The sequence below is a fragment of the Ipomoea nil genome, unplaced genomic scaffold (genome assembly GCF_001879475.1).
Source record: "Ipomoea nil cultivar Tokyo-kokei standard unplaced genomic scaffold, Asagao_1.1 scaffold1286, whole genome shotgun sequence".
NCBI lineage: Eukaryota > Viridiplantae > Streptophyta > Magnoliopsida > Solanales > Convolvulaceae > Ipomoea > Ipomoea nil.
In genome coordinates, this window is record NW_017617714.1 from 333404 (window position 1) to 347974 (window position 14571).

Sequence of the window (14571 nt, forward strand, 5' to 3'; positions counted from 1 at the left end):
ATAGATCTATTCTACTGTTTGATTCCATTTTTACAGCATGGAATATAATTCAACGGGATGGGTTATTACATTTGCAATAGAAATAGTAATTTCCAAGACCCCTTGGTATTAGCTATTCCTAACTCTTTGAAAATATCTGTATAAACCCTTCATATAAATACATATGTTTCAAGGCAGTGGGGGACCCAAAAATTTTGTTCAGTGGGGGCAAAACATTAAAACAAAAAGAATAGCTTAAAAAAGTTGAAACAGTTAAATAAGTTAACCATAAATATTGTGATATGAACGAAAAATAAAAAAAAATATTTATAACAAAATATGAAACATAATTAATTTGAGACATTATAAATTACACGTCTTATTATTAATAGAAAATACATTATAAATTATATATTTTATTATTATTTTTTTGAAAGGGTACACATGTTACGTCTTATTATTAATAGAAAATACATTATAAATTACATATTTTATTATTATTTTTTTGAAAGGTACACATTTTATTAATAGAAAATACATTATAAATTACATATTTTATTATTATTTTTTTGAAAGGGTACACATTTTATTAATATAAAAGTAATTACTCATATTTTTTATTCTTTGAAAGCCTAATTGTGTTGGAGGCTTGGAGCCACGTAATCACGCCTTAAGAGAGAATCGAACCCTTGCCCTTCCCTATAATGACACACTTGCTCTGCCATCTAGACTAACTTACTTTTTATTAATATTAGCTGTTTTCTTTTACTTATACTAAATCTTATACTATATATACTTACACATATACATACAAGGGTTATATATGGGGTGGGGGTGGGGTGAGTGGGGGCAGCTGCCCCCACTGTAGGTCCGCCCCTGTTTCAAGGTCTCCTTCAAGCTTCTGTGATTAATTTGTTAGCTTCCCATCATCATATCGCTAATCAACAATATTATGTTTCTATGTTGTGTTTTAAGTTTCATGTGTACGAGAGTGTTTGTGTGTCTATATATATATATATTTATTTATTTATAGTTTTTGTTTTTGTTTTTTTTTTTTTTTTTTTTTTTCGATTTCATATGATCATATGCGTATATTTAGTTTTACTTCCAAATTTTGTGTATGTATATATGAGTATATGACTATGTACATATACACTACACAAACTTGAAAAACCCAATTCATGTACAATGTATACACATACACTGTCCATGAACTGGGTTTTTTTCAATTCGTGTATAATGTATTGTTTTGTTCTTTTTCAGTATTTTTTTGTTCTTCGATCTCCTTTTTAGTTTTTTTTGTGTATTACTTGTATTTAGAGAATTAAATCTACTATGATGCATGGTTCACTTTATATTTATAATGTGATGTAACCAAGAGCTCAAGATATTTTGTTTTGTTTTGTTTTTTTTTTTTGTTTTGTTTTGTTTTGTTTTTTTTTTTTGTTTTGTTTTGTTTTTGTTTTGTTTTGTTTTTTGTTTTGTTTTTGTTTTTGTTTTTTTTTTTTTTTGTTTTGTGTTTTTTTTTTTTTTTTTTATAATGTTTCTAGAATTGTTTAGGAGTTTTAGATGAGACATGTATCAAAATTTGAGTGCCTTTGGAAGATAAATCTTGATATGGAACTCGTAAAGGTGAAATTGTATGAACTAGTCAATCAGACAACATGATGTGTGTTAATGAGCTTCCTTGATGCCTTCAGAAGGTATCATAAAATCTTTATGCATATAGGCAACGTCGAGAAGATGACCTTCACTCCCCAAGAGGAGATTTTCTGTTACCAAGTGATAGGCCTTCGAACTTAAGAACTCTGGGGCCACATATATGAGAATGGTGGCTAAGGTGTTTCAAACTAGTCATCGACTATACCATGGAGGCCTATATTGATGACATGATCGTCAAGAGTTGTGAAGCTGGCTCCTATGCAGTCGACCTCACCAAGGTATATTCCACAATGAAGAATTTTAATCTAAGATTAGACATTGCAAAAAGTGTATTGTACCTACGAGGTGCACATGGGGAAATTTATGGGTTTAATTTATTGTCTCAAGGAGGGGGATTGAACCTAACCCGAACAAAGTGAGGGCCATCCCTAACATTGAATCCCCGAGGTCCATCAAGGAAATCCAACGCCTTAATGCATTACTTTCCACCTTAGGTTCGTTTCTCTTCAAGTCAGCCGAAAAATGTTTACCTTTCTTTTAAATTTTAAAAAAGCACTAAGGGTTTGAATTAACCCCGAAATGCCAATGAGAATTTGAAGAGTTAAAGCAATATTTGATGTTGCTGTCCCCACTGGCCAAACCCATAGAAGACGAAGTCTTATATTTATACTTAGGTATTCGCAGGTGGCAATCAATTTTTTGCTGGTCCGAGAAGACAACGAGACTCAACGTCCCATTATTACGTAAATCGAGCACTCCACGGTGTTGAGATTAGATACATATCCATAGAGAATGTCATATTTGCGATGAATGTATTGGCCAAGAAGCTAAATCATTACTTCTAGGCGCATTTGATTCATGTCTTGACAAACTAGCCCCTTGAGTCCGTCTTGAGGAGCTCAAACACCTCTAATCGCTTAATAAGATGGTCAATGAGGTTGAGCCAATTCGATGTCCATTTCAAGTCTAGGCCAACCATCAAGGGGCAAGCTTTGGCTAACTTCATAGTCGAATGCATTGTCCAAGTGATGACAAAGCAAGCCCGAGTTGCGGAGGAAGAGGGATGGACCATGTCATCATATGGATCCTCCAACATGAGGGGTTGTGGTGGTGGGGTCATCCTAGTAACCCCCAAGGGCTTCTGAGCTTACTATGCCTTCCACTTCCATTTCAAACTCTCTAACAATGAAGTCGAGTATGAAGCTCTTCTTAGTGGCCTCCAACTAGAAGTTGGAATAAGGGTAGAAAAAGATAAAGTAAAGTGTGACTTGAAAATTGTGGTTGGCTAGGTCATAAGCGAGTTCGAAGATAATGATTTGGGGATGAGGAGGTATAGGGATGCGGTGCTCCGAGTCCTAGGTTAGCTAATCTAGTATGTAGTCTAGCAAATTCTAAGGGACCAACATGACAATATTGATATGTTGTTCAAGCTATATCAAGGCGCCCTAGAACGCATCTCCAAGATTGCAAGGATAAAGGATCCCTCAAGTCCTCGAGCCTGGATTCATACCTAGTCTATTTGGTGTAGGTTTAGGTCCCTTTTTTGGGTAAATCACTTGAACGAATACAAAAAGCTTGACACCTTACCCATTGATGAAGCCGATCACTACAAAAAAACACAAGAATAGCGACGGACGAATTCCGTCGCTAAATAGTGAAAATCCGTCGCTAAATACTTTAGCGACGGAATCCGTCTGTCACAAAAACCCTCCTCGCTAAAAGTTAGCGAGACAAATTTTTTTCCGTCGCTAAACTTAGCGACGGAATGCTCCGTCCCTAGCCGAAATATATCCGTCACTAAATGCCTTTCGACGACGGATCCGAAGACGATTATTGCGAACGAATAACGACGAAATAGTCCGTCGCCATAAGTAGCGACGGATATGCCGTCGCTAAAGCAACAACAATTTCGTCGTTAAAGTGCTACTACTATGCTCCGGCGACGAGATTTGCAACGACTTAGCTACGGATTTTGCAGCGACGGACATGACCGTCACTACCGTCCATCGTTAATATAACGACGGAAATTATCCGTCGCTAATATTTTATTATTATTTGAATTGAATGTGATTTAACTACAACTTAGTGACAGAAATATCCGTCGCTAAATTTAACTACGAATTTTTTGGTTGCTATTTCGTTACCTTACTATCGTATTTGTCCGTCCCTAAATTTTGAAAATTAATAAAACAATGGTACCCACTAATTAATATCAAAAACATGCATTAAGCCTATAATATAGTACTTGAATAATATAATTATAAAATATATTTATATTAAAACATTCAAAGTGAATAACAACAACAAAGTATAGTAGTATTATGTTACATCATTAGAACCAGTATCAAATATACTAATAAATATAATCTAATCATCTCCTAAGGTTTCATCATTTGAATTAGCCGAATGTTGAGCTTGAGTACTTTAGATTGGATAACATGCCATTGCGACACAACTCATCCATCAAACTTGCAATTTGAGCTTGCATTTAAACTTGCATTTGAGTTCTTTCAGCTTGCATTTGAACTTGCATTTGAACCTGCATTTGAGTTATTTCAGCTTGTAGTTTATCCGGTACTGGTACCCACAGGCGGTTTATCCGGCAAATAAAGAACAAATGTAAAATGCAGACAAAACAGACAACAAACCTTTTTAATTTCTTCTTTCTCTTCTCTTTTGATGATGAATAATAATTATCCTCTGCAACTTAATTTCTTCTTTCTCTTCTCTTTTGATGATGAATAATAATTATCCTCTGCAACTTAAACAAGTTCGGGTTCCTGCAGATTCAAGTAAATAATTGAGTCTACAAAATATTCAAGTAAATAATCATACTCTCATATCATCGGATCTAGATATCAGAAGTGACTCTCATATATCAATCCATTATTATCATCATCATCTAAGAAGTGAAACCAACCAATGTGTTCCAAAATGTACCAGTTATAAGAAATTTTTTAAAATACATTCATGTATATAATCTTTATTCTTTTTGAACATTCTTCCAGTAAAGTTGACAGCACTGTTCTTTTTGAAGGTGCGCAAACTAATGAAGAGAATCAGACAAAAACCAAAACAGATCCCCTCTTAAATCTCTCTTTCTACCCAAAGCCTAAAAGCCCCCCACTACACCAACCATCTATTCCATTCTATTTTCTCAAACCCATCTCTAACAACAATCAAATCAAATCATGAAATATGAACAAGCAATTGCTTCAACCCTACACTCCACCCTAAGGGTGCCCCCCCCACCCCCCCTTAGGATGGATATATACAGCCAAGAACAGCTAGAGGCTCTCATGATATTGTTGGCAAAGGGACAGACCCTTTGCCATTTGTTATAAACTATTCAAATTGAAAATCAATCACAATGCTCCATTTGACTTCATATTTCTGGCCTTTGCATTTCCTTGTTTTGACTGATCTTACTTTTGCTTCTCCTTCAATATTCAGTGTTGAAATATGATTTTTTTTTCCAGGTTTACTGCTCTAAACAATCTGTTCTGTGCAATATAATCGATATATATTAATTTCTTTATAAAGGACTTGTTTGATTACAGATCGCCAGTTGAATGACCTGCAAAGCACTTTTCTTACCTATATTTCAAAGGTTATGTATTTATTGCACATCTCTTTCTAGGTGTTTTTTGAGCTAACAAGTGATAAACTGAGTTTTGAGTGGACAGACCAGTGACATCTTGCACCATACTGTTAAACACTTCACTTTATCAAATCAAATATATATATATATATATATATATATATATATATATATATATATATATATATATATATATATATTATCACACAATGGATTCTCAAGAAATCCTAGTAAAGAAATAATTAACAAATTACATTAAAGAGACGGTATACAACAAGCTCAATTGAGATGATAATAACAAGAATCGAACATATAATATTTTACAACGAGAATCATACTCTATTTATTGGACCGTCCCTTCTAGAAAATAGTTTTAAATATTGTTAAATCAAAATTAGTAGAAGATTAGAAACTCCATATGTATGAAAAGAAAATAAAGTATCAGTCCTTGTAACTGGGAACATTACCATCACACCACCCACCCTTCACCTTCTCTCTCTCTCTCTCCACTCAATTCTCTTGATTTTGAAAGAAATAAACAACTGTGCATGTCTCGATCACAACACACAACAGCCCAATATTTATTTCCCCATAAACACATGGCCACAAACTCTAAAATAACAAACTTTGTTTAGATGATGTAAATAATAGTGATCTGATCTGATTAACTTCTAAAATGATTAACTTGTAAATAATAGTTCTGATATGATCTTGACACAATTTTGTACCAACAAGATAACTGTGTGCTGCATAATAAAGCGAAAATGACTTTTAAAACCGAATTAGAGGCAAAGTTTCATAGCAGAGGGCCTAGAGGCTTTTCAGAAAAGTCTCTAGTTAAACAAGCCCTACCTGTATTCTATCCAGAAGAGACAATATAGCTCAAAGTTAGAATCTAAAAATTATCCAAATACAGATTCTAACTCTGTATTCTAACTCTGCCCATTATTATACAGATTCAGAACACCAAACCTGCTCACCTTGAATTGGTCAACAAAAGTCACCACAATCTCCCTTGTTTTCTACTCCTATCTACAACAATCCCGTTGGTTAATCTCCCTTGAATTCATATCTTTCAACATCATAATACTATTAAAAATTGCAATTAGGCCTAATTCAATACTTGGCTTTCAGAGTAAGATAAATAAATACGCTTTAAATACTCAGAACAACGAAGACCCGACCTATTTTATATCAGAAAGAAATGGAAAAGCAACGACCAAAAGAAACGAAAGCACATTTAATTGTCGAACTCCATTTCTGTGTTTCAATGGCGTTTAGAAATTGGTGAGCAAAAGGGTATAAATTTGTTGTTTTCTCGACATTGGGATTTACCTGGACAAATGGAACGCCGGAGACTGCCTTCGGCCGGAGATAGGAGAACGCCGGAGAAGCTCCACACCCAGCGAGTGGTCGGCAGTGAGAGGCAGCGAGCGGTTGGCGGTTGGAGGCAGCGAGCGGTCGGCGGTCGGAGGAAACTAACGGCGATGGGCGGTAGAGTAGGGCTAGAGCTCTGAGCGGTGAATTTGTTAGCAAGAGGCCGTCGAATGCAAGAGGCCGGTAGCTAGGGCTCTGAGCGATAATTACATTACATATGTTAAAATCTTAGTAAATATCCTTAGCGACGGACAAATATCCGTGGCTAGATATATACTTTAAAATCAAATAAATAATCTTAGTGACGGACACCTATCCGTCTCTCTCTCTCTCTCTCTCTCTCTCTCTCTATATATATATATATATATATATATATATATATATATATATATATATATATATATATGATACCGATAACTAATATTAGCTACGGAATGTGATCCGTCGCTAACTTATCCATGTCAAATTTACTGAATAAGTTTAGTGACGGAATATGATCCGTAGCTAGTTTATCTATGTTAAAATTCACTGGATAAGCTTAGCGACGGAAACATATCTGTCGCTAGCTTATAAATGTTAAAATCCTTAACTAAAATTAGCGACGGACATCAACTTCCGTCGTTATAATATTTTACGAAATTCGCGCGTCCTAAATCTAGCGACGGATATACATGTCCGTCGCTAACTAGCTACGGAAATATAAATCCGTCGCTAAAGATAGCTACGGATATGTATATATGTCGCTACAATATAAACAAAAACCACATTGATGTTGTAATATCTAGCGACAGATTCCATATCCGTCGCAAGGTTGTAGCAATTAAAATAATCAAGTAAGACCGCGAAAATTTCGTCGCTAATCCGTCACTAATCTGTCTCTAATTTTCGCACCAAAATTTACCGCTAAAATTAGCTACGTATTTAATGACGGAAATTTTCCGTCGCAAAATCCGTCACTAGGCCGTCGCTAGGCCGTTGCTAGAGTTTCATTTAACAAAAAAATTAAAATCTGTCACTAATCTGTCGCTAATCCGTTGCTAGGTTAGCAACGGAACATACCTAGTCTATTTGGTGTAGGTTTAGGTCCCTTTCTTGGGTAAATCACTTGAACGAATACAAAAAGCTTGACACCTTACCCATTGATGAAGCCGATGCCGAAGCCAAATTGGTGATGAAGACGTGAAACTCTACTTAAGTATTCCTAGTAGATACCTTGGTCAAAAAGTTGTATAATAGAACCTTACTTTATTGAACATACCTAACGAGACCCAAGTTGTTGACCAATGAGCTTATACCATAGAGGAGTTTATGGCCTAACGAGGCCAAACAATGTGCTTACTACGTGAGAGGTTGTCCAACTTTTCAAGAGTTTAAGGACGTGACAGACCTGGCAGACGGGCAACAAATTACAGCCCCATTAGCTTAGTCATCCTTTCTTGAGATAGGGGTAGACATAGTTGAGTCCCTACCAATGGGGTAGGGAAAAAAAAGTATCTTATCGTGGTAGTTTGCCTACAAGAGTATCCTATGTTGATTCAAGGTCCCTCTGCAAATCATTACTGATAACAAATGCTAGTTTGAGGGCAAGGAATTCAAACTATTTTAAGCCAAATGGTACATCATATCATGCATAACTTAGTTACCATTTCATATCCCCAAGCTAATAGCCAATAGTCGAGAATGTCAACCGCACCATAGTCAATGTCCTAAAAAAGATGTTGGAGTTGATTGGAGGAACTTTGGTAGAAGAGATGGATGCCATCCTTTGGACATATCACACCACACCAAGGAGGGCGACTAGGTAAACCATGTTTTCTCTAACGTATAGCTTCGAGGCTTGAGCACAAGCCAAAGTAGAGATCCCCTCGAGACAAGTTGAGGAGAATGTCTCTAAGGCCAATGAAGATATGCATTGGATCAACCTCCACCTTGTTGACAAAAGAAAGGAAGCTACCATTATCCAAGTTGAGAAATATCAACGGCAAACAAAGAACTATCATGATAAAAAGATCTGACCTTGGTACTTTTAGATCGGTGACTTCATTATCCTCTAACGGGAAGAAGGCTAACCACTAACCGGTGGAAAGTGGTGGCGACCTCATTGGTGAAGTGGTGAAGTTGACCAGTAGTTGACTCTTCCTTAATCCATAGAGAGGTTCAAAGGGTTGATCGAGTCTAGAAATCTATCAAAGGGAGATTTTATGCGTTAAAGGAACAAGGGAAAAAAGTGAAGATGGAAAGGCGGCAATAGGACTGAACGAGCAAATAGGAAAAGGGAGATGGAAAGTGTCTAATAAACTAACCTGACCTAGGAAGAGCGGAGGAAAATCGGCTTGGGCTCGGACCTAAATCCTTGACCTCAGAGTAACAAGATGAAGAAGATGCGGGGGGGGGGGGGGGGGGGGGGGAGGGGAGGGGGGGTAACAAATTAGTTTTAGGAAATGGAAAAAGTAGAGGTGACTTAGGGAAGTTTCAACTCCTTTCATAGTGTTCCAAGGAAGGAAAAAACCCAAGACATGTTGGGTTTTCTATGTGGTGGCACCGATGACTGTTACTACACCCAACGGTTGTGGTCTTGGCTCGTTGTTAACAGGCCCAACAACGACAAGGGTAATCGATGAGGTGAAAATGGTTATGAATCTTAGATGTTGTCCATGATCAATCGACTAGGTCTAGCTCGGGTATCGAAACGGGGCAAATACTGTATTGATATCGATGTCTCACAGATCTGAGAGGAGGGAGGGGGGGGAGGGGGGGGGATGATGATGGATATATTGGATCATTCTAAGGGGTACGAAGTGGATTAGAACCGAGACGATGGAGCCAAAACCATTGAACTCAGGGTTGGTCGACTTGAGTTGGGAGGTTGGGTCAGTGAAGAGGACTACGGTCGGTCAAGCCATTGTAATCACTCGTTCAGCATAGGGTGTCTGGATCACGCAAGAGTCAAGACGATACTTGAATGCGACTTGTATAAATGGCTATTAGTTTGTCTTGTTTAATTTAGACATCTCTTGTCATATAAAATCAATTTGACTTGTAATCTCTAGCAATTAGTACTACATTCACGATCATCTTTCTTATCAAAATGTTATTTTTTCCTTCACGTCCTTTCCTTTATTCTTAATCGGGTACTTAGTTCGGGCGGATAAGATGAATTTATTCCATCATGTACGCGTAAATGTTAAAATCATTAAGGGAAAATGATCAAAAGTGTAATTAGGATCTTGAACTTTAAAAAAGTACAATTAAACACTCAAATTTGTCAACGGTTGTATGTGTTGTAAATAAATATATGTGGACATTACTAAAGTTATTATACTATGATATATAAACCCCTCATCTTTTTATAGTAATATCCTAGTTATACTCGAAACTCTGTATATCTTATATAAATTGGAATTGAAAAGATGATTAATAAAGATCGATCATTCTCTATGTATTCTTGTCTCTCTCTTTACCTTATTGCATTCCTGAGATGTAAGCGATGCACTATGATACATTATCAGCACGAATGTTTTACATCTTCGGAGAACGGTATTTTTCTGACAAATTCAAATCTTCATATAAAATTTGTTGGGGTATCAATATGTACAAATTTTAGTATCGTTTGAGGCCAAAGAAATTTGCATAACATAATTGGTTCATTAATATGATTAATTATATGAATACGAAAGGAACAGTGAAGTATGTGAATGTATAAGTTTGTTTGTGCAAATTGAATGTAATGATGACAACAGGTTTGGCAAAGTCAATATGTGAGCGTATAATACGGAAATTGAATGTATAAGTTCATGGTGTCTGTTTCCATGTAGCCAAATCCGTTTGGCAACCACTGCGGCGGACGGTGGTGTCTCATCTTGCAATAGTTATGCCATGAACTCGAGTTTACTTTACAAGATAAATTCAAGTCAAAATACATATTTTATATATTGAATGTTCGTAATTTATATACTATATTATGTAAATTGTGAAATTTAGTAAATAAATTGTAAATATTTAATACGCAAATTTTGAACATTCAACATATAAATTGTGAACATTCAGTATAAAAATTGTGAACATGCAATATATAAATTGTGAATATTCAATATATAAATTTTGAATTTTGGACCTGGGTCCACCTTGCAAAGTGGACCCGGGTCCACAGAATTTCCTTAACTTTTTACTTATTAGTTTGTGAAGAGTTTTACCTAATAACGACATATTTAAGTTGTTACAAGAGGAGAAAGTATTGCATTCTCACCAAACCTTGGTTTAAGAAGCACAAGGAAATCAGTCGTTATACCCTACACCATGGCGCGCATAGCACTGTGCGCCGCGCGCCTCCCAAAACGACGTCGTTTTGGTAGGCGCAGTAGGAAGTTGTTGGGATTATGTGTATTTGTTCACACAATTATGTGTATTTGTTCATACAATTATGTGTATTTGTTCATACAGTTATGTACATTTTTTATACAATTATGTACATTCTTTTTATACAATTATGTACATCCGAATCAGAAAATTTGTGTGTATTATGTTAAGAGTTGATGTATATTATGTTAAAAGTTTATGTTTATTATGTATTATGTTAGATTATGTGTATTATCTTTTAAAAAGAGTATGTATATTTTGTTATATAATTATGTACATTTATGTATACAATTATGTGTATTCTAGTATAACATTATGTACATTTTTGAACAGCGGATTTTTTTTAAAGAAAAAATTACTGCCATTCACTGGGGCGGGAAATTTCAAAAAAAAAAAAAAAAAAAATTAAAACGACGTCGTTTTGCATCTGGGTGCACAGTGCAACGCGCGCCGTGGTGTAGGATATAAATTGCCCAAGGAAATACAACATGCTATCAAACTTACCCTGATTAATTAATTTACAAGTGCAAATGCTTCACAGGTGCTTTTATTTTTTTTTATATTTTATTTTATTAAGATCAATTTTATAATAAATTTTTTATACAATGTTGCCTAAAAAAACATTTATCTGTAAGTGAAAAGAAAAAAAAAAAAAAAAAAAAAAAAAAAAACAAACAAACAAACAAATTGAGCAACACCGCAACAGCGAACTCATTTGTATTTAAATAGAAATATTTTCTTAACCAACGCACGGAAGTCGTTGTAGTATAGTGGTGAGTATTCCCGCCTGTCACGCGGGTGACCCGGGTTCGATCCCCGGCAACGGCGTAGCATTTTGTTTAATCTTTCATGCATGAATCCCAGTTTCTGCACTTTTGCGATTTCTTGGCAGTGTAACTAAAAAATCCGACCTGCCGGATTCGAACCAGCGACCTAAGGATATCAGCTAACACTCAACTACAGTCCTCCGCTCTACCAACTGAGCTAAGGTCGGAATTGATTACTAGGCCTAGAGTCAAACTATATAATTGATGAGAGTAGACAGAATTGTAGCATTATATAATAATAATATACTCCGTATAATCTAAAAAGAGTTAATACCCAAAATCGTCCTCGACTGTAGTGGTTTTTCTCAATTTCATCCTAAACGACTTTGGTGACCTAATATCGTCCCAGACTTTTGTGTTTCGCTCAATTTAGTCCCAGACTTTTGTGTTTTTGCTCAATTTAGTCCCTCATTTGTTATTCTGTCCATTTGGTGTTAAATAAATAGACAATTCAGTAATTTTAATATTGGCATCTCTTTACTCATAGACATGTGAACTGCGAAATCCCTTTTTTTTTTTTTACGAATTACTGCTAAAACTGCGAATATAAAATTTGATTTGCAGGTCCGAGAGTAATTCTGCGTGTAATTCGTACAAGAAAGAGGAATTTCACACTTCACAAGTTGAAAGTAAAGAGAGATCAATATTGACATTACTGAATTGTCCCTTAATTTAACACCAATTTGACGGAATAACAAATGGAGGACTAAATTGAGCGAAACACAAAAGTCTGGGACGATATTAGGTCACCAAAGTCGTTTAGGACGAAATCGAGAAAAACCACTATAGTCGAGGACGATTTTAGGTATTAACTCAATCTAAAAACATAATAAGTTTCAATCCAAATTAGGTTCAAATGTAATAAGTATAGACTAATTTGATGCATCCATCTAGGATAATAAAAGGCTAAAAAATCGAGTCAATTTTATAAATATTTGTATAAGAGAATCAACTTAGGGATTCCATACATCTATTTCTTTACAGTGTTATTTATACTACTAGTAATTACATGTGCATTGTGCGAATAGTTCAATGCCTAATATGTATTTTTAAATTAGTATTTCAGAATTTATCAAAGTATCATTCGGTATCTTGACGTATAACAATACAAGATTATCATATTTTTCATAAAAGGAAATATTTCAAGAATTCATATCTATGATATGTGGCATAATTTTTCATAACATTAACTAGTCAATAGCAATTTTAGAGGGAAACAACCTCACTAGATAGTACCAAACATAATTTAGAGGGAAACCCTATTAATTGGTGTAATCCATGCTTCCTCTTGTTGCCACTCCCGCCAGCAATAATTCTTGATTTAATCTAGTTCCCTGGTTTGCATCACTGCAATTTTAGTGCTTCAACGCAGTGCACCTTCAAAAATATAACCAAATTATCCTTCCCCAAAAAGACAATGATAATAGGCATAGTTTCTCATATGTGTTGAATATACACTGTAAATTAGGTGTACCATTTCATCAATGCCAATGCGTGATTCTAATTAATTGACCAAAGCTCATGTTAATAAATTTTATATTGTATTTTTTAATATAGGTACTCTAACATATTCATAGACTAGGCGAAGGCGTGGCGACTAGCAAGCCGATGAACTAGAGAGTAGTGAAGTCGCGGCGAACCACCGGCTGACCGGAGTGACCGGCGATTGTAGACGAGTGTCGATGGTATTGGTAGAATAGGTAGATTTGCATAGAATATTTGTTATTTATCGATTGTCGAAGTAGATTAATTGTCGATTGCCCATTGTTATTTGGTTTCTATGCTTTTAATAACTTCATTATGAAAATCAATGAGTAAGTTAAGAATAATAAATAGTTAACGGAATATTCCGTGACTAGAGTTTACACTGATGGAATGCACTAAGCTTGTTATTTGGCTTTGGCTGCAATGTAGATTTTTGCAGAGAAAATTTGTTATTTGGCTTCTAAGCTTTTTTATCCTGGTTCTTCCGTCTTCTCGACTTTGATGAAAAGTCGAAAATACAATTAACCAATTTTTCAACTTGCCCTCTGTTGAAGACACATTTAAACCTGTACGATACAGAGACTAATCCCCGTCACACCGGGCCGGCCTAATTAAGAGGGAAAATGCTAGTCAAATTGATTTTTCTTACACGAGAGAAGATTCGAACTCTCAACCTTTCTTAAGGGATAAGAGTGCACGACAACTCAGGCCAACGAAACTGGTTATGCACAATTCAAGTTAAGTACTCATATTCTTCATGCACTTCATGTGCATTGATAGTTGCGTATATCACTACTGGAAATTCTGAAATTTCCGACCACCTGAAAGTGATCTTAAATCAAGTTGAAAGTCTTTTTCCGACCACTTTTGGTATTCGGAAAAACCTTTGTTGCTATTTCCGACCACTTTTTGGACTTTTTGGTATCAACTTAATTTAAGATCATTTTCTGGTGGTCGGGAATTTCAGAATTTCCAGTAGTGTATATGTATACGAACTTTCAGTAGATATATTGTTATGGATTCAAAGCCTCGTTATACATGCATGTGCATAATATTAATTCATTTTGGATCTTTGTGCAACTAATGTATAGTAGTGTTTTAGTCAATAAATAAATTATTAATGACAAGAAAGGCTTGGAAGTGTTGGAAGTGTCTTTAAACATCTCGATCACCTTCAGAACTAGAGGATTCAGTGTTTCGTTGTTATTGAAGAAGCAACTGTTGACATCAGAAGAGAATGAATTAAATGATCTTGCGATGAACATAAAATTGTCAAAAAACTTT

General features: G+C 35.4%; 2 non-coding genes across 2 annotated transcripts; one reads left to right on the forward strand and one right to left on the reverse strand.

The window, feature by feature from the left end:
* Positions 1-11731: 11731 nt before the first annotated feature.
* On the forward strand, positions 11732-11803 carry TRNAD-GUC. Its single transcript has one exon. It is a non-coding gene; the product is annotated as a tRNA-Asp (tRNA).
* A 77-nt stretch (positions 11804-11880) lies between these two features.
* On the reverse strand, positions 11881-11969 carry TRNAY-GUA. Its single transcript is given in 2 exon segments — positions 11881-11916; positions 11933-11969. It is a non-coding gene; the product is annotated as a tRNA-Tyr (tRNA).
* Between the last annotated feature and the right edge of the window lie 2602 nt (positions 11970-14571).